A 19,280-nucleotide genomic window follows, 5' to 3' on the forward strand; every position below is an offset into this window, starting at 1 on the left:
ACTAAATTGGCTAATGTTTGACTGTGGAACTCTGTAGATGTTTATCAATGTGAGAGGTTTTCGTAGGTATTTGGATTTGAATTTGGCTATTATATATTCCCCATGTTCATCTCTTGTGCAAGTATTAGTGATACATTCTAGTTGGTCTGAGTAGTATATGGCTGTGCCACCCCCTTGTTGGTCTGGCCTACAGTTGTGTATGGCTGTGTAACCAGGAATGGTATAGACATCTGTAGTATCAGGCTTTAGCCAGGTTTCAGTTAGTGTAATGATGGACATATTGGCATGTAAGGAATTTAGTAATGCTATGAGGTCATCGTAATGCTTGCTTAAAGATCTGATATTGTAGTTAAAGATAGTTATGTTGTTGTTGGCACTGAGAAGTGCCTTTGATTGTTCTGCAGTGTAGTAATTACAGTAACTGTTTGATTCATTTAAGTCATTAAATAAGAGGTTGGTATCTGGATCTATGCTTGTAATCATAAGATTTGTAGTGAATCTATAGTTAGAATTAAGTATAAAACAAAGTAAATAGTCTTAAGCTAAAAAAATAGCACCTGAATTATTTAACAAATGTAAAATAATGAGCTAAGGTAGTTTTATTTTTATTTTTTTTTTTTTTTTTTTTTTTTTTTTTAAGCTAAAATAAAGGAGACAATATAAAAGGGACTAGTACAAATAAAGTGATGATCAAATAATGGAGCTTGGGAATATGATAGTAGGTAGTACTATAAAATAAATGAGCTTTGGAATATAATGCAAAATTGTGAACTTGTTCTACTTTAGCACCTGAGAATAGCACCTTGATTATTTTAACAATTGTGAATGTATAAGCTAGGGTAGTTATATAAAGCTAAAATAAAGGAGAAAATATATAAGGGACTAAAATTAAGTAATGGTAAACAAAGTTAAATGGACAGATGGTCACTATGAAATAATATTGGTTTAGGAGTAAGATCTGATTTGTAATATTAGATAAATTGAGCAGTTTATTGCACAATAAAAGTAAAAAAAATGAGGTAGTTGGTACTAGCTAGCAAAAGATAGTTTTGGTACTTGCAAAAAAGTAATTGGAATATACACTAATTGAATATACAATGTAAAGTGACTAAAAAAACAAGTAGTGATAAACAAAATTAAATGGACAGGTAAGAAAAAATGAATATTATTAATTTGGAGTAAGATTTGACTTTTAATTTAAAATTATGAGCAATTAATAGCAGTAAGAAAGTTATAGAGTATTGGAGGTAGTTGGCATTAGCTAGTGATGAAAAATAATAAAAATAATAATGTACAATATGATAGTAACGTACACTATATGCACCACACGTATATATGTATTAAGGGCACTTATTTAATCTGTTACAGAAATGTCAGCTTTTCTAACACATTCCACTTTTGTTTACAATTCTCAGCATGACTTATTATTACTTCTCCCTTCATTTATGATGGCATCAGTGAACAAGGTATGTCAATGGTAATAATATAGCTCTGGGCCACATTAAACATCATATAGCTATGTAGCCCAGGCGAGCTACATCTACTGGCTACCTACACCAGACTTCCTACAAATAAATACTACTCACCTCTCATCCTACATTAAGATTACACATATTTTAAGGTAAATAATGAGTGTACTGTATATGTATTTTATCACTCTGGGCTGCTTTAGCCCTTTCACGGTTTTCGACGTACTAGTACGGCTTACGCACCGGGGTTATTGACGTACTAGAACGCCTAAATTCTAGTGCCTTTAAATCTAGCGAGAGAAAGCTGGTAGGCCTACATTTGAAAGAATGGGTCTATGTGGTCAGTGTGCACAGTATAAAAAAACACCTGCAGGACACAGTGCGTAATGAGAAAAAAAAAACTTAGACAGTGTTTTTGGATTAAAACAGCTACTTTGCACTGTAATTTCGTATGGTATTTATGGTTGTATTCTAGTTTTCCTGGTCTCATTTTATAGAATGGAAGACATATTACAGAAATTGAGATGATTTTGATTGGTTTCACAATGAAAAGTACCTTGAAATTGAGCTCAAAGTAGCAACAAAATGTTTGATTTTTACCAAAGTTCAAAAGTAAACAAATCATGCCAAGTGTCCAATACACGTCAACTGGTGAGTCTAATATTCTTTCACAAGTGCGCTGATATTGTTTATACTATTTCTACACTAATGCAGTAGTCTGCATAACAGTAAATCTTCTATTTTTTGTGAGAATAAAAATTCAAAGTGAAAAGCAAAAGAAATATAAGAGGGGCCTGGGGACGTGACTAATGAACAGAGAACTTGTTATTTTAGTGCCAGGAATGTCTGTCTGGTTTTCTGGACCCTATTTGGAAATTGGCATCTTCTGAAATTTGTGTGAAATTGGCAAAATTCCCAATTTCCAATCACTTTATTGGATAGTTGAAATTGGTAAATGGGTGGTTTCTTGTACTCATTCAATAGAAAAAATGGAGTTCTAGCGAAATAAATATGATTTTTGTCGACTAGTACACAGGAATTAGCCGAAAATAAGACTCAAAGTGGGTGAAATTGCCGATGCGTGAACATCGGTGAGACCGCTAACTTCACGAGAGCATAATTCCGTAAGTTTTTCCATCAAATTTCATACTTTTGGTGTCATTATGATTGAGAAAAGAGTATCATGTCATAAGAATTTTTTTTTTTTTTTTCCAAAAAATTTTTGACCCTGAGAACAAGTTTAGGAGAGGGCCTCTCAACCCTGAAAGGGTTAAATATCGTATATTAAGTTTGGGACGGGAAGCCAGGGCTACCTACACCTGACTTCTTACAAATAAGTACTACGTACTCACCTCTCGCTCTATATTAAGACCACAAATATTTTAAGGTAAGTAATGAATGTACTGTATATGTATTTTACTTTTTATTGTGTTTTTTAATGCCTAGTTCTATTACTAACTTAATATAAGTTAGTGTAAACCTAACCTGCCATATAAGTGGAGCCCTACTGTATGTGATATGCAGAATAGTTATTATTTTTATTAATACAGTGTATAGTCAACTTAAGTGTTAAAGCCATACAGTGCTGCAAGGAGGAATGTGTGAGAGTATGAAGGTTAGGTGTTAGTGAGGTAGGGATGTGCAAAGTAGGGGTTAGTGCAAGAGTAAAACTGAAATCAGATTTGGTGCAATAGATTAGTATCCATTACTTTGATGTGTGGATGTTATTTATTTTAGGTAGATTAATATCTTTTAATTGTATGAGGATGTTGTTTGCAATCAGGTTGACTATTCTGATGGCAGATTTTTTTGCACTGTGATTGGTTTTAGATGATTTACTGTTGTACAATGGATCCCGATTCACGCACACTATAGCTAAGGTGATGGTAGGTTACAAAGTAAAAGTAAGTAGTGTTGGTTGTGGTACATAGAAAGGTTGCCCACTGTTCTGGAAACTTTCTAGATATGTAATGGTTGCATTTGTTAAATTTAAGTTTGCTATCACTGTGAACACCCAAAAAATTTCCCTAGTCATCTTTCAAAGTATTATTTTTCTTTATACTTAGTTGAACAATAAACACAAGCATTGTATATTATTATGGGGGAGCACTAAACCCATAGGGATTATACAATGCCTGTGTGGGGGAGGGGGGGATGGAAGGCATTCAGGCTTAATTCAGGGAATTTGAGCACAGATCCAGTTCCCTAGATCAAGAGCCCTTTACCAGCACATTGTATAACAGATCTTATCAGTATTGAGTGTTAATTTATTTGTGGCCACCCAAGATGATACTGGTAACTAGTACCAACTGGTATATAGTACCAACAAGCAGGGAGGCTGTAGAATACAGCTGGTCGCAATAGTCCAGTTTAGATAAGATTAGTATTTTAAGGAGGATCAGGCAGATAAGGCATGTGCAACATCTGGCTATGTATTAATGTTGGTAGAATTACCAACAGTATGTTAGTTGCACTTGTGTCCTTTTACCTAAAATCCTGTGGCTTTTTAAATTTAGTACCCAGTATAAACTGGAGAAAGCAGAAGATGAAGTAATCAATCCCTCAGCCTTAATGGAAGGGGTTCAAACTGGAGACAGCCAGGTAATCAGTCCCAGTGTTAACGGAAGATGTTCAGTCTTGCATCATCTTCACACAGAGGCAAGAGAGTGGATGCTTATATACTGAAGACAGAAGAGATGCAGTGGGCAGGACCGACTAGTTGAAATATGTCATGCCAAAAGTTAAGCCAGAGGTTTACTGATAAACTGATTAACTCATTTTCCACTGTCTTCAGTTTATGTGCTCTGTAACGAATTTATTATAATCATAAAGCACCAAACCCTCAAGGGTCATACAGCACTGTGTAAGGAATTGAAAAAGTCACTGGATGATTGACCATCTAGAAAATAATCATGCAGGTGTTAGAAGTGTCTTATTCATCTATGTTGATCAACTGTTTTGCTTGTAAACAAACAGAGAAGAGGATGGCACAAATGAAATTACTGAATATTATCAAATTTGTTTATGTATTTAAGCTGGAACATAATTACTGAGTGTAACTTTGACCTTGATGCACCAGAGAAATAGCAATCTGGTGTTTAGCAGACTTATAACATGAAAAAAAAAATTTAAACCCATAGGAATTTTTTTTATCACAAAGTGCTAGTATTATAAGAAAATAAAACCCTCAGAGGTGTTGAACCCCTATGAGGTATTACTCTGATTAAGTCGAACCCATATCGTTTGCCTAAATATTTGGTGTTAAAACGTCAACCTATACTCGAGTATATACGGTATATTAGAATCTTTTTAAACTGTAGTGAGGTTTGGCACTGAATCTTGTTTGTGAAATTGTCATCTGATATTTGAGTTTAACAATGTACTGAATTTTTTTTTATTTCTCATTTACATAATACTGTGAAATTTGTATTAATATGAAAGTTAAATTTTTCAGTTGATGTATGTACATTGTTAGAATTTTATTACATGTGAGCAATGAAAAGGATTTATTTGACTGTATGTTCTTAATTTTAAACATGTACATTGATTTCCAAGATTAGATTTATGTAGCATATTATATTTATATAACTTATATATGTTGTGTATCTTTATATGTTTATGCTTCTAGACTGTTGTATTCTGAGCACCTCTGCAAAAACAGTCTTATACAGTGAAACATATAAATGAACAGTATATAGATAAGGGTAAAGAGGTTTTTGTGGCATTTATAGATTTGGAAAAGGCATATGACAGGGTGGATAAGGGGGCAATGTGGCAGATGTTGCAAATATATGGAATAGGAGGTACATTACTGAAAGCAGTGAAGAGTTTTTACAAGGATAGTGAGGCTTAGGTTAGAGTATGTAAGTGTGAGAGAGGGAGATTATTTCCCAGTATAAGTAGGCCTTAGACAAGGATGTGTGATGTCACCATAGTTGTTCAGTATATTTATAGATGGGGTTGTAAGAGAAGTGAATGTTCAGGTGTTGGCAAGAAGTGTGGGGTTAAAAGATAAAGAATCAAGCACAAAGTGGGAGTTGTCGCAGTTGCTCTTTGCTAATGACACTGTGCTTTTGGGAGATTCTGAAGAGAAGTTGCAGAGGTTGGTGGATGAGTTTGGTAGGGTATGTAAAAGAAGAAAATTAAAAGTGAATATAGGAAAGAGTAAGGTGATGAGGATAACAAAAAAATTAGGTAATGAAATACTGGATATCAGATTGGAAGGAGAGAGTATGGAGGAGGTGAATATATTCAGATATTTAGGAGTGGAGATGTCATCAGATGGGTCTATGAAAGATGAGATCAGTCATAGAATTGATGAGGGGAAAAAGGTCAGTGGGTGCACTTACGAGTCTGTGGAAGCAGAGGGGAATGTATGAAAGTATAGTATACCAACGCTTTTATATGGGTGTGAAGCATGGGTGATGAATGTTGCAACAAGTGGAAGGCTGGAGGCAGTGGAGATGTCATGTCTGAGGGCAATGTGTGGTGTAAATACAATACAGAGAATTCATAGTTTGGAAATTTGGAGGTGTGGGATTACTAAAACTATTATCCAGAGGGCTGAGGAGGGGTTGTTGAGGTGGTTCTGACATGTAGAGAGGATGGAACAAAATAGAATGACTTTGAGAGTGTATAACTCTGTAGTGGAGGGAAGGCACGGTAGGGGTCAGCCTAGGAAAGGTTGGAGGGAAGGGAGGTAAAGGAGGTTTTGTGTGAGAGGGGCTTGGACTTCCAGCAAGCATGCGGGAGTGTGTTAGTAGCAAATGGAGGCAAATGGTTTTTAGAACTTGACGTGCTGTTGGAGTGTGAGCAAGGTAACATGAAGGGATTCAGGGAAACCAGCAGGCCAGACTTGAGTCCTGGAAATGGGAAGTACAGTGCCTGCACTCTGAAGGAGGACTGTTAATGTTGCAGTTTTATAACTGTAGTGTAAGTGTGCCTCTGGCAAGACAGTGATGGAGTGAATGATGGTGAAAGTATTTCTTTTTTGGCCACCCTGCCTTGGTGGGAGACAGCCAATGTGTTAATAAAACAAAATATCCAATTTTATGACTTCTTTTTGGAGAATTGCTGCAGTTAAACAAGAAAGATGCAGAATGCTAATAATCATAACAGATTTTCTATATTTGTCCAGAAATATCTGTTAAATGTTACATTAATATTTTACATCAGAAATCACTCTCATTAGACATACTATATTAATAGTACACAATGTGAACAAGTTGATGAACAAGATGCATACAACACCTGGGTATCTTTATTGAAGAGATGTTTCGCCTGTACAGCAGTCTTTGTTGGTCTAATACAGAGGTGATAAGTATACTGAAGACAGTGGAAGAAGTTAAGTGATAATGTTGAGGTTTTCATTCCTTTAATCTTGATATATGTTCAGTTCCTAAGCCCTGATAGATGTTCAGTCCCTTAGCCTTGACATATATTCAGTCCCTTAGCCTTGACAGATTAAGGCCAAGGTTACTGAACACCTTAAAATTACCTCTCCACTTTTTTAACTGTCTCCAGAATAATATACAGCGCTGTATAGCCCTTGTGGCTTAGCGCTTCTTTTTGATTATAATAATAATAATCCAGAATAATAGTTGCCTATGATAAGATTAAAAATATCTGATATACAGGTGAAACATTGCATCAGTAAAGATACCCATGTGTTGCACATTATCTTACTAAATTTTCATTAGTCATGCTGGAGTGGGGTTGTTCTATGTACATTAGACTTGAGTTCTGGAGTCAAGAAATATGGTGTTTATACTGAAGGTTGAGTAGGAATGCTGCAGTTCTGCAGGTAGGAAGTGCAGTGTCTGTACTCTGAAGAATGGGTGAGAATGTTGTATTTGTAGAGGTTAGAAGTACAGTGTCTGCAGTCTGAAAGATGGGTGAGAATGTTGCAGTTCTGGGGTTAGGAAACACATTATTGGCACTCTGAAGGATGAGCAGAGAGGGAGCAGTTTAGAAAGTCAATTGATGAACCTCTGTAAAAACAGCTTGGGAACGAGTGAGGGCGAGTGTTTTCCTTTTCTGAGTCGGCCTACCTTGAAAAACAGCCAGCCAGTATGTGAAAAAAATTATATGCATAATATATATAAAGAATTGTATGAACCCACATGGGGAGAAAAGAGAGAACGTAAGAGGAGGAAACTATAGTTCAGCCTAAAATTGAGGTTCGATTCAGCAGACTTCATATTTAGGTCCTCTTCAGCAGACTGTTGAAGTGGATTCACAGTTAGAGCCTTTTAAACAGACTGTTGAAGAGGTCTTCACAGTTAGGCCCACTTCAATAGACTGTCCTCTCATCCTCCATCGCAGGCTGAACTATGTAGTGCTCTTACCTTTTTATTTCTCTGTGTTTTTGTTAGTACCAGTAACCTGTGTTTAATAAACTTTTGTATTTGAATAAATAAATAATTATGTGTAGATACACACACATATACATACATCTTCTTTCAACAAACCAGCCGTATCTCACCAAGGCGGGGTGGCCCAAAAGGAAAAACAAAAGTTTCTCCTTTTAAATTTAGTAATATACATATATAGAAAGGGTTACTAGCCCCTTTCTCCCAAATACATACACACACAAAAACACACACACACATGTGACTCGACCCCCACAACCACAACTAGGTGAGTACACACACAAATATACATACATAACAGGAAGGGCACTGCAACTGATCAGAGAATACCTGACAGGGAGGCAACAACAAGTCATGGTATGTGATGAGGTATCACAGTGGGTGCCTGTGACAAGCAAGGCTCCACAGGGGTCAGTCCTAGGACCTCTGCTGTTTTTCATATATGTGAATGACATAATGGAATGGATAGGCTCAGAAGTGTCCCTGTTTGCAGACGATGTGAAGTTAATGAGGAGAATTAAATCAGATGAGGATCAGGCAGGACTACAAAGAGACCTGGACAGGCAACAAGCCTGGTCCCACAACTGGCGCCTTGAATTTAACCCCGCCAAATGCAGTCATGAAGATCGGGTAAGGGCAAAGAAGACCAAAGACTGGAAACCTCACTCAAGGAAAAAGATCTTGGGATGAGTATAATACCAAGCACATCTCCTGAGGCACACAACCAGATAACTGCTGCAGCATATGGGCACCTAGCAAACCTAAGAATAGTGTACCAATACCTCATTAAGAAATCGTTCAAGACTCTGTACACCATGTACGTCAGGCCCATATTGGAGTATCCACACCTGGTCAAGCATGTCAAGAAATTAGAGAAAGTGCAAAGGTTTACAACAAGACTAGTCCCAGGGCTAAGGGCATTGTCCTACGAAGAAAGGTTAAGGGAAATCGGCTTGATGATACTGGAGGACAGGAGGGTTAGGGGAGACATGATAATGACATATAAAATACTGCAAGGAATTGACAAGCTGGACAAAGACAGGACATTCCAGAGATTGGACACAGAAACAAGGGGTCACACTTGGAAGTTGAAGACTCCAATGAGTCAAAGGGATGTTAGGAAGTATTTCTTCAGTCACAGAGTTGTCAGGAAGTGGAATAGCCAAGAAAGTGATGTAGTGGAGGCAGGAACCATACATAGTTTTAAGATGAGGTTTGATAAAGCTCTTGGAGCAGGGAGAGAGAGGTTCTAGTAGCAATCAGTGAAGAGGCATGGCCAGGAGCTATGACTGGACCCCTGCAACCACAAATAGGCGAGTACACACACACACACACACACACACACACACAAACATATGTACGTACATACATGGGTACGTGTGCTTGTGCATGATGAATAACAAAACAAGGCACAATACCGTGACTGGAACGATACACAAAAAACCCGCACATAGAAGAGAGGAGCTTACGACGATGTTTCGGTCCGACTTGGACCATTTACAAAGTCACAACCAGAATTGGAGCAGGACAGGTATATATAGGCTTCTACTACTACCACCACTACCTCTTCCTGCCTATATATACCCATCCTGCTCCAATTCTGGTTAGTGTGACTTTGTAAATGGTCCAGGTCGGACCGAAACGTCGTCGTAAGCTCCTCTCTTCTATGTGCGGGTTATTTGTGTATTGTGCATGATGGATATTCCTCATGAGTGTAATATATAAACAAGTTAGATATCAAGGAAATAGAGAAAGATGTATGAGCTGCAAGTCACACCAGTCACAGATAACACTTTTACTAGACTGTAACAAGAGCTACCAGTCACAAATAACACCTTCAAGAGACTATCAGGAGCTGCCAGTCATAACAGTTACAGCTCACACACACACACACACACACACACACACACACACACACACACACACACACACACACACACACACACACACACACACACACATACATACATTAGACTGTTACAAAAATATTTGAAAATTACTTTTAAACAAAATGTATAGAACAAATATAATAAATATTAAGGTTACAGTGAAATAATTATGTACACTTACAATGAAATTATAATCACAAGAAAGTGCTAAACATTAATAAATCCTGAAGTGCTTATGTAAAAATGGTTGATTACATGGAACATTAATAGTTAATGACAGTATTGCTTAAATCTGTAATTAAATTATTTTACTGCAGAATAAATGTTAATAAAAACATCAGCTGTGGCAGTTCATAATAAACATTAAGACCTAATAATCAGTGATGATGATGCAGCGGTTGCATTATTATATAATAATAAAGGGGAAGCGCTAAACCCTTAGGATTATACAGCTCCTGTGGGGGGGGGATGTGGAAGGTATTCAGGCTTAATTCGGAGAACTGGAGCACAGATCCAATTCCCTAGATCAAGAGCCCCTCACCAGCATCAAGGAACCTTCCTTGAGGGGCAGCAGTTGCAAAAATATTGTTTTTATATTTACATGACTTGGAAATTAATGCCAGAATATTGACAGTTGTTTATTACAAATGAATTTGAGTTCATAGATGATGTGGCCTTGAGGGAGGTAAGAACAAATCTGTTAAAGCTCCTGGGACAAGTATTACTTCTGATTTCTTCCTATTAAAGGCCTGGGTTAGCCTAGACAGTAGAGCATCAATCTGTGAGTTTATGGACCACAGTCTGAGCCCCTCGTCCATCCTTCTGTTTATTCATCACCAGTTGTTTATTACCACTTAATTTGAGTTCATATGATATGTTGGATTGGGAAGCAATGTGGCAGATGTTGGAAGTGTATAGAAAAATTATTAAGTTACTAAATTTTGTAGAGTTTTTACGAGGTTAGGGTAGGGTAGGGTATGTAGGAGAGTGGGAGACTATTTTCCAGTAAAAATAAGCCTTAGGAATGTATGATGTCACAGTGTTTGTTTAGCATGTTTATAGATAGGGTTGCTAGGGTGTAGGGGAGAGGGGTATTATTAAAATATGCAAAATCAAATACAAAATAGGAGTTGACACAGTTACCTTGTATTGATGATACTTTGCTTTTGAGAGATTCTGAAGAGAAGTTGCAAAGGTTAATGGATAGGTTTGGGAGGGTGTGTAAAGGAAGGAAGTTGAAAGTGAAAATAGATAAGAGTAAGGTGATGAGGGGTATCAAATGAGTTAGCTAAGGAAAAATTGGATATCACATTGGAGGGAAGGAGTATGGAAAACTGTAGAACTGACGAAGGAAAAAAGGTGGGTGGTGCATTGAGGTATCTGTGGAGACAAAGAAATGAATGTATGAGAGTATAGTGGTACCAACACACTTATATGGGTGTGAAGCATGGGTTGCGAATGTTGTAGCGAGAAGGAAGCTGGAGGCAGTGGAGATGTCGTGCTTAAAGGCAATGTGTGGCATAAATATTATGCAGATATAGCCCCATTCCACAAAGGGGGCAGTAAAGCAATAACAAAGAACTACAGACCAATAGCACTAACATCCTAAATCATAACAATTTTTGAAAGGGTTCTAAGAAGCAAGACTGCCACCCATCTAGATACCCATCAGTTACACAACCCAGGGCAATATGCAGGGCCAGATTAAGAAGTCTCCGGGCCCTAGGCTATTCAGATTGGCGGGGCCCCTTTGAGTTACGGGTAAGCGACCCTTCCAGCTTGGGGGGGGGTGTCGGTCGGTGTGAGCCTGTTTAAGGTCTAATTAAATACATTCTGGCTATTTAGATTAAATTTAATAGGGAAAGTACATCAAGACAACCAAAACCATTTACCAACAGCCATTATAACTATCTTGTTAAAGAGAATAAACTCAAGACAGCATAGTATTACTAGATTAGGCTATTAAAGTAGTGACATCATGTACCTATTATATTCAGCATAACCACTATTATTCCCTTTATAAATCACTGACCATTATTATCATTGCATCATGCATAAGACTATCAAATCATATAAACTCAAGAAAGTAAAGAATTGTTTATATTCACAGGCACTTCTTAAATAAACTTTTTTCTGGATTTCATATTGGCAAAATCATCAATTATATTCTGAAAATCAATTTTACTCTCCAAACTTTTTAGGTAGGGACCCCTTTGTACTTGCACCATGTGCGCAGTCTTGGATGAGCCCCTGAACCCCTTGGACCGCGGGGCCCTAGGCAAATGCCTAGTTTGCCTATGCGGTAATCCGGCCTTGGCAATATTGGTTCAGAGCAGGTTGCTCCTGTCTGTCCCAACTACTGGACCACTATGACAAGGTCCTGGATGCTCTAGAAGACAAAGAAAATGCAGATGTAGTATACACAGACTTTGCAAAAGCCTTTGACAAGTGTGACCATGGTGTAATAGTGCACAAAATGCATGATAAGGGAATAACAGGAAAAGTTGGTAGATGGATCTATAATTTCCTAACAAATAGAACACAAATAGTAGTAGTAAACAGAGTAAAGTCTGAGGCGGCTATGGTGAAAAGCTCTGTTCCACAAGGCACAGTACACGCTCCCATCTTGTTCCTCATCCTCATATCTGACACAGACAGGGATATAAGCCACAGCACCGTATCTTCCTTTGCAGATGACACCTGAATTTGCATGAGTGTCCTCCATTGAAGACGCCACAAGACTCCAGGCAGATATCAACCAAATCTTTAAATAGGTTGCAGAAAACAATATGAAGTTCAATGGTGAGAAATTTCAATTACCCCAGTAGGGGTGCACCTAGTATGATAAGAGACAACACAATAAGTGTTAGGGGCCCAAGATTATTCAACTGCCTCCCAACATACATAAGGGGGATTACCAATAGACCCCTGGCTGTCTTCAAGAAGGTGCTGGACAGGCACCTAAAGTCAGTACCTGACCAGCCGGGCTGTGGTTTGTACATCGGGTTGCGTGTGGCTGACAGTAACAGCCTGGTTGATCAGGCCCTGATCCACCAACAGGCCTGGTCGCACACTGGGCCGTGGGGGTGTTGATCCTCGAAACCCTGTCCAGGTATACTCCAGGTAGAATTCATAGGTTGGAAATGAGGAGAAGGTGCAGAGTTACTAAAAGTATTATTCAGAAGGCTAAGAGGGGTTGTTGAGGTGGTATGGTCATTTAGAGACGATGGAACACAATAGGAGGACTTGGGTGTATAAATCTGTAGTGGAGGGAAGGCGGAGTAGGAGTCATCCTAGGAAAGGATGTTGGGAGGGGGGTAAAGGAGGTTTTCTGTGCATGGGGCTTGGACATACAGCAGGCATGTCTGATCATGCTAGATAGGAGTGGAGACAAGTGGTGTTTGAGACATGACAAACTGTTGGAGTGTAAGGAGGGTAATATTTTGTTAAGGGATTTGAAAGTATTTCTTCTTTTGGGTCACCCTGCCACAGTGGAAAACTACCAGTGTGTTATTAAAAAAAAAAAGAAAACTCAGTGGAACCTTGGTTATTGACTGCATTACTTGTTGAATAAATCGGTTTTCAAACAAGGAATTCAAGGGAAAAAAAGTCCTGGGTTTTGTATGTTCTCTTGGTTGTCAACCAATAACGTGAATGGCTCAGGTCACATTGTCACTAACTTGCATGCTGTAAACCGCTTTTGAGCTTTTCTTGTGCATCTAATGAATTTTTTTCTTATTTTGTTGGTGGAATTTGTTTTATTGTGAGATAAGCCATCATGGATAAAAAGGATAAAAAGATGAAAGCAAAATGTAGTAGAAAGCACTGTTAAGTTTAAAAAGGAAGTCATTAGAAAGTATTAAGAAGACAGGCTTTGTGTAGTTGATATAGCAAAACTTTTTGGTAAATCAAAGTCTACCATTAGCACGACACTGGGCCAAAGGGAAAAAATCAAAGCAGCTGGCCTTGCAAAATGTACGAAAGTGATATCAAAGCAAAGGCCAGAAATTATTAAAGTTGAAAAACTCTTATTGATCTGGATAAATGAAGAACAGTTACATGGTGATAGTGTTTCAGAGGCCATTATTTGTGAAAAAGCGAGTCAGTTGCATGATGACCTGAAAAAAACAGAACAAGTGCTGAAACTCAATCTTTCAAGGCTAGTAGGGGTTGGTTTGATAATTTTAAGGAAAAAAGTGGCATTCATAGTGTGGCTAGGTGAGGTGCATCCTCTTTCCTAAGGAAGGCTAGATTAGGTGCACCCTGTCCCCTGAGGGGGGGGGCTGGATAGGTTAGATGCACCCTCCCTTGGGGAGCTGAGAAAATAAGGTACACCCTCTCCCCTGAGAGGTCTGTATAGGTAATGTATACCCTCTCCCCTGTTACCCTCTCCTTCCATGAATCAAACCTTATTAACTATTCCTCACACTTCTGCACCAACCCTGGTGGTGTGGGGATGTCTGACTCACTGGAGCATCGGTGACAAATTTCCTCCATTGTTCATGGGATGTTTGTCTCTTCATCTTACCCTACCCACTGGACACAGCAAAGCAAGGGCACCTTTTTTCCACTCTACTGATATTTACTAGTTTTGGTGGGTAGTCACTTCCTGACCTCAGGTGTGGGTTTAAGTGTCCTGTCTGCTGGGGCTCAGACAAGGCTGCCCACTTGAATTAATTGGCAACATTTTGTTCCTGTTTCTGTTTGCTAAAGGGACTTCTGTTTTCTTTCATTGCTCAACTTTAAGCAATATTTCTTTCTCACACATTGTTAAGCAGGGCTCGGTAGGGTGCAAACTGTCAGTGGCTCTTAATACCCCCAACAAGAAAAAGGGCTATTCCCTGGGTGCTGTGTGACCTCTATGAGTTTAACACCTGTCCTTAAATATACATTAAAAGTAACAATATGGCAGTAATATTTTTTTTAATACAACAGTCATCTCTTAACAGAAAAGCAAGTACTGTACCTAAGAAACAAGGAGAGTATGTTCGGAAAATTTTCAGTAACTACAGTCTGTGTAGACAGTTATGACACTGGCTGCAGAATGAACTTTTGATCAATGAAACAGATGCAGTAGATGGTTGAAGTCGACTTTTTTACACCAGTTGCAAGTATTGCCATGCAGCTTCAAGAGTGACCTCATCTGCCTGTGTGTTGTACTCTGCATTATGTTCAGCGAAGCTCAGATGATGGATTATGCAATGGATAATAATGTTAAAAGAGGAGAGGGTTTTGTTCTCTATTTTACCATTAGTGTCCATCACATACATCATCATCTAAGCTTCACTGAACATAGTGCAGAGTTCAGCCCAGAGGCGAGTGAGACCACTCTTGACACTGCATGGCACCACTTGTAATTGTTGTACAAACTGTTCTCAAAATTTCTAAAAAGGCCAGACTTCAACTATCGAATGCTGGCCCTCAGGCAGAATCATAACTTTCCACAGACTGTATATCTTCAGCATCAGCAGATTGGGCTTAGTGTGTATGTTAAGTGGGTTGGTCTCACTATACAACTCATCCTCCAGACATACAACAGTGTTCTACTGTCACTCAAGACTGTCAGTACAGTGAATGTGATGCCAAAATGTAAGCATCATAATTTTACTGTCTTGCTTCCTTTGTCTTGTCAATGATGCCTTGTGTTTTGTTCGTGCATCAAAATAGTCCCAATCTGATATGACACTGCGTGTACTTTTATTACTATACATTATATCTGATTAAATTTGATTGATGTAAACTTAACCTATTCTTAATATTGTACTTAGAGAAACCAGCTTAAGTCTTTCTTTCTTTCAACACATCGGCCGTATCCCACCGAGGCGGGGTGGCCCAAAAGGAAAAACAAAGGTTTCTCCTTTTACATTTAGTAATATATACAGGAGAAGGGGTTACTAGCCCCTTGCTCCCGGCATTTTAGTTGCCTCTTACAACACGCATGGCGTACGGAGGAAGAATTCTGTTCCACTTTCCCATGGAGATAAGAGGAAATAAGCAAGAACAAGAACTAGAAAGAAAATAAAAGAAAACCCAGAGGGGTATGTATATATACGCTTGTACATGTATGTGTAGTGTGACCTAAGTGTAAGTAGAAGTAGCAAGATGTACCTGAAATCTTGCATGTTCATGAGACAGAAAAAAGGACACCAGCAATCCTACCATCATGTAAAACAATCACAGGCTTTCGTTTTACACTCACTTGGCAGGACGGTAGTACCTCCCTGGGCGGTTGCTGTCTACCAACCTACTACCTAGGACCAGCTTAAGTATATACAATAAAAAGAAGCGATGCATAAGTACAGGTTGCCGTGGACATTATTGTTTGTTTTGTAATAATCACTGTGACATTCATCAGTTGAACATTGTTATCACTTCAAATCCATTCTTCATGTATGAATTTTCATTCCTTATTCTGCAAGAAAAAATTAATAATTATCCAGTATAATTTAATCAAACACAAAGCAGATAAATATTACTACAGTCATGAGGAAGTGCTGAACTCACAGGGGTAGTACTTAGGAATGGGAAGTAATCTAGTTTGATCTGAAGAAGAGAAGACTAGCTCTACTTCATTGGATTCAGAACCCTTCAGCAGCATCAAGACACTCCCCATGAAGAATGTGGATAATGTGGGCTACTGTTTAATAGGGTATAAATTAAGGCATTATCAACCTCTAAAACAGTATGATGACAGAGGAGAAGAATGCTGTGTTATCACCATAGGGAAACACTAAACCTGTATGAGTCATGGTGGTACGGAGACACACGCACATAACACAGAGGATGTGTTCCTCTGAGAATCGATGCATTATAGAAATCAGCAGTATGTGAAGTGAAAAACATATGGAAAAAAGTGTAATGTTCCAAAGATCTTTAAATTAACCAAACAACTTTTTATTTTTTTATGTAAGAATGTAAGAAAGGAAGAGCACTGCAGCAGGCCTACTGGCCCATGCTAGAGAGGCCCAACTCACATCCACACCTTATCTACCTATCCAAGCTATTTCTAAAGCTACCCAAAATTCTTGCTTCAATGATGCTGCTTGGCAGTTTGCTCCACTCATTCACAAATCTATATTACAAAACCAATGCTCTGATACATCCTTTCTAAACCAAAATTTGTCCAACTTGAACCCACTGTTGTAAATCCTGTCTTGGTTAGATATTTTCAGCACACTGTTTATATCCCCTTTATTTGTTCTTGTTTTCCGTTTGTACACTTCAATCATGTAACCCCCCCCCCCCCTTCCTCCTAATTCCATGCTTTCAAGAGAGTGCAAATTACAACAGTTTATCTTACCTTATATAATGGTTATCCTTGTGTGCTGACATGGCAGTGTGGTGAGACTGATGTGGCTCTACTGAGCTGAGCTGTCATTCTTGTGTTGATGTGTATACAAAGGTGTCAGCAGCTGATGGTTGTACTAGTGTTGAAGAATGATACTTTGTGCAACATTTGGGAATCTTTGATGTGGAAACATTTCACCAGCCAGTGGCTTTTTCAGTCCAATACTGAGAAGAACGGTAGAAGAAGAGGAGGAGTTTGAGGTAATCAGTCCTCAGCCTAGAGTCTGTGTGTTCAGTCCATCAGTCTTGAAAAATGTAAAGCAAATGTGTGGAGAAGTCACTTTTATATTGCAGTAAGACGAGTTGAAGCAGATGGTGAAATCACCAGTGGAAGAATCCACTAGTGTAAGTAGGTCATACCTATATGTTAGGCAAGTGTTGAAGTACTTCCTTTGTCAAGATCCCAAGATGCTGCATCTGACAGATGTGATGTAAATGGTCTACAAAACCAACAAGTTGTCGGTTTTTTAGACCATCTACATCACATGTACTAGCGTTCTTGAGATGGAAAATGAAAGTTCAGCTCCTTTTCTTCCTCCTGATACTCTTCACTTTATATCTGGGAGAGATTCACTAAATAAGAGGCAAAAGTGGTCATTCTGAACAGCTGGTTAATCTGAGTAGGATATGTGAAAATAAAACCATCACTGCCATTTCTTATGCTTTTACTACTGCTTATTTTGCTTTTATTCCTATCATCATTTGTCTTCTTTTTAATAAAGTGTGTAATGAGCTTATCATTGATTATGCCAGTTATTATTTCAACTCGACCATAATTTTTTTTAAGACTAGAGAGAGATGTTTGTATATGTACATACAGGCCATATTAAGATATGCAGCACCAGTATGGAACCCACACTTGATCAAGCATGTCAAGAAAGTGGACAAAGTACCAAGGTTTGCAACAAGACTAGTCCCAAAGCTAACGGGTATGTGCTGTGAGAGGAGAGATTAACAGAGCTAAATCTGATGACATAAGAGGAAAGGACTACTGACATAATGACTGATATAATGCAGTTTAGTGAGACCACAATATTTTAAAAACAAAAGCTTTATCACAAGTCTCTTATAACAAAATTTGTGCTGTAATGCAAGTATAGTGAGCCTACAATACTTTGAGAGGGTTTATCATCAGTCTTTCACAACAAAATTCAATCATCATTCATAATGAGCCAAAAGAATAAAGCTGTAATATGTAATAATAATATTTTATATTTTATTAACACACTGGCCGATTCCCACCAAGGCAGGGTGGCCTGAAAAGGAAAAACTTTCACCATCATTCACTCCATCACTGTCTTGCCAGAAGGGTGCTTTACACTACAGTTAATAATAATGTGAACATTAAAATACAGGTCGACCATCACTAATCCGGCAATCAGTTATCCGGTTTCATCAGTAATCCAGCACTAATTTCAGCTAGCATAATTTCAAATTTCATCATTATACTGACTTAGAAATTGTGCAGATGGTTGTAAATCCACAGCAGCAAGCCAGTGGAGAAAGCAGTGATGAAAATGAGGAAGATGTAGCAGAAAGAGTCTCTACTGATAAGTTAATTAAGTGTATTCTAACCTAACCACTCTGTAATCTCGCAAAGTCACTAATCAGGCACACTACAGGTCCCAATGATGCCGGATTAGTGATAGCCGACTTGTAGTCTGCAAGTGACAATATGCCAGGAAAATATTTCTCAAGGCTGAGGCTGTCATATTACTTTTATTAACACAGTACAGGAGGGCCCCGCTTATACAGCAGGTTAGGTTCCGGGCTACTGCTACATAGCCTTTTTTTACTTTCAAATGCACATAAGAGCCTGATAACATGTTTACACTATCATATACTAAGTAATAGACCTAGGCCTAAAAAATGCATATACAGTACACACATTACTTAACTGACTCATGAAATAGTTACGACATGATTGCAAACAAACCATACCAAATATTTTTGTCCTTAACTTATAGTGAGTGGTGAATATATTTATTGTAAGAAGTTTGAATAAATGAAGAATGGGTATAACTGAAAACTGCTGCATTAGCAAAATGCTGTAAAGCAAAGCACTGTAAAGTGGGGCCCTCCTGTACTGGTGTTTAAAAGCTGTATTACAGGTAACTTGTACTCTTGATCATTAATATTATACAGTATGTATTAAAACAAAAGCATCCAAGCCTATATATCCCTGATAATGGTAAAGTATGTTG

The 19,280-nt window shown here is 38.2% G+C and overlaps 1 long non-coding RNA gene across 1 annotated transcript; it reads left to right on the plus strand.

Annotated features, from left to right (window-relative positions):
- Window positions 1-301: 301 nt before the first annotated feature.
- Window positions 302-9,810, plus strand: LOC138854299 (uncharacterized). The gene is made up of 2 exons (XR_011393493.1): window positions 302-5,066; window positions 5,141-9,810. It is a non-coding gene; the product is annotated as an uncharacterized lncRNA (long non-coding RNA).
- The last annotated feature ends 9,470 nt before the right edge of the window (window positions 9,811-19,280 follow it).

Source organism: Cherax quadricarinatus, chromosome 54, assembly GCF_038502225.1.
Source record: "Cherax quadricarinatus isolate ZL_2023a chromosome 54, ASM3850222v1, whole genome shotgun sequence".
Classification (NCBI taxonomy): Eukaryota; Metazoa; Arthropoda; class Malacostraca; order Decapoda; family Parastacidae; genus Cherax; species Cherax quadricarinatus.